At 36.4% G+C, this 2,446-nt stretch overlaps 1 long non-coding RNA gene across 1 annotated transcript; it reads right to left on the bottom strand.

Moving 5' to 3' along the window:
• Positions 1-654: 654 nt before the first annotated feature.
• Positions 655-1,244, bottom strand: LOC110594661. The gene is made up of 2 exons (XR_002481373.1): positions 1,163-1,244; positions 655-797 (listed from the first exon to the last, which is right to left on the bottom strand). It is a non-coding gene; the product is annotated as an uncharacterized LOC110594661 (long non-coding RNA).
• Between the last annotated feature and the right edge of the window lie 1,202 nt (positions 1,245-2,446).

Genomic DNA, 2,446 nt, shown 5'->3' with positions numbered 1-2,446 from the left:
TGTGATGGGTTTACAGACTTGAGTCACTATAACCATTCTCATGCAGTATTTGTTTGTGTGTGTGCCTGGCTCACTTCAGTTAGCATGTCTTACAATGTCATCCATAAGGTTAAAATTGCAGAATTCTTTAAAAAATATTTTTGGCTGAATCATATGCTGTTGTGCATATATACGTGTGTGTGTGTATACACATTTTCTTAATCAACATAGATTCCACAAATATTTAGGTTGTTTTCAAGCTTGGCCATCTTGACAAATGCTGCAATGCCCATAGAGTTTGGAAACTTCTTTTTGGTACTGATTTTATTTCCTTTAGTTATATACCCAGGAAGGGATCTCTGTGTTATGTGGCAGTTTGTTTTTATTTTTAAAAGAATGTTGATAATGACTTTTATATGACTCTGCCAATTTTAAGCTCACCAAAAGTATACAGGATTTCTTTTTCTTCACATCCTTATCAAAAGTTTTCTCTTTCTCTCTTCTGGTTGATATTAGCCATTCTAACAGCTGTGAGACAATATACCATCATTGTGTTTATCTGAAATTGCCTCTACTAGTGATGTTCAGTGACAATTCATATACCTGTTGCCAATTTGTGTGTCCTCATTGGATAATAGCTATTCATTTTGGGGCTGATTTTTATTCAAGTGGTTACCATTTTCTTTCTTTAGTCTCTCCATCAAGTATATGGTTTGCAGATGTTTTTTTCTTGTCCTGTAAGGCTTCTTCCATTTCCTTTTACTCTGCAGAAGCTTTTCAGTTTGATGTCTCCAACTTATTTGTATTTATTTTTATACCTGTAGTCATAAAAAAAGTTATTACTGAGACCAATATAAATATCAAGGTTGTTTTACAAATCCTTTTTATGTTTACATTTTATCAGCATGTTCTCTGTCACCCAGGCAGTTGTGTTATGGCTCAAGTAAGGTTTTCTACATTTCATATGAAAATTTCTCAAACTTTTTTGTAGTTTGCAACTCCACAAATTATTGTTGTACCCTTAGTTGAGTCATTTATCCTGATTCTTTCTGTGCTTTGACATACTTTGTTGAATTGGGGTATTTGAAATTCAAAGATATACACATCAAAATGTATATGATGTTGCTTTGTCTAGATTAATATAACACCAATCACTAAGTTAGACATTCTAGGAGACTCATACCTGTTCTTAGGATGTGTCTTCTCTGTATGTTGGGACAGAAACCAGTCTTTTCATAAACCCTCAAAGGACAGAAATGTGGACTCATACCCCACTCTTCTGTTTATTCCCTGAGGAGGAATTCAAGAGTTAGAACATCTTATCTGATTGCATCATGTTGCATTGTAAAGGAAGAGAAATTATCGTGGCCAAATTAATCAACTTTCTCTTTCATGTAACTCATTTTATCATGTGGATTCTGCAAAGTGTTAGCTGTTTTTTGAGCTTTCACACACACAAGGAGGTAAGTATTTTCTTAAGTACATATATTTATGATGGAGTGGAAACCTGTGATTTATAATTGCCATCAAACTTATGTCCTTAACATGGTATAATATTATGTTTTCTTTTCTTTTTTTTTTTTTTTTTTTGAGTTGGAGTTTCACTCTGTCGCCCAGACTGGAGTGCAGTGGCCGCTTCTGGCCACCGCAGCCTCGACCTGCTGGGGCTCCGGCGATCCTTCCGCCTCAGCCTTCCAAGTAGCTGGAATTACAGGCATGCGCTACCACGCCCGGCTGATTTTTTGATTTATTGTAGAGATGAGGTCTCGCTGCCCAGGCGGGTCTCGAACCCACGGGCTTAGGCAATCCACTCACCTCAGCCTCCCAAAGGCGCGGGTGTTTTATTTTCAAAGGGTATTCAACTGAGTCTAGCATGTGGAATAAATTTTTATTTTCCTGATTTTCAGCCGTGACTTCTCATTACAATGAAGGCCTTTTGCCAGAGAAGAGTATAGAAGACACACTTGCAAATGTGTCAAAGGGAAAATATGGTAAATATGACCTTAAGAACTTATACTTACAAAAATGTTGTGTAAGTGTGTATGAGGGTGAAGGGCAGATAGAATGCTCGGTTGCAAATAAGCAATACAAATGTCACAAGAATAGAAAGTCTTTCATTAACACTCCAAATTTGTTATCCACCAGAGTATCCATATTTCTGAAATGGCTTTCCAACAGAAATATGGCAAAACCTTTAATCAGTCCTCAAAATGTAGTCAACATCAAAAAAAAATGGAGAAAATATACACAATATATCTGGAAAAGTCTTTAAGAAATAATCCTATCTAAGTACACTTGAAAGAGTCCATAGGAGAGAGAGAACCTTCAGAAATGAATAATGTGGCAAAGCCCTTAGCTATTACTCATGTCATTCACAACATCAGAAAATTCACTGTGGAAAGAAATTCTATAAATGTGAAGAATGACTGGGCTCAGCGGCTCAGCCTCTAATCCCAGTGCTTTGGTA

The sequence above is a fragment of the Carlito syrichta genome, unplaced genomic scaffold, assembly GCF_000164805.1.
Source record: "Carlito syrichta isolate Samal-C Ts95f unplaced genomic scaffold, Tarsius_syrichta-2.0.1 Scaffold4930, whole genome shotgun sequence".
Classification (NCBI taxonomy): Eukaryota; Metazoa; Chordata; class Mammalia; order Primates; family Tarsiidae; genus Carlito; species Carlito syrichta.
This window is presented reverse-complemented; position numbering and strand designations above follow the sequence as displayed.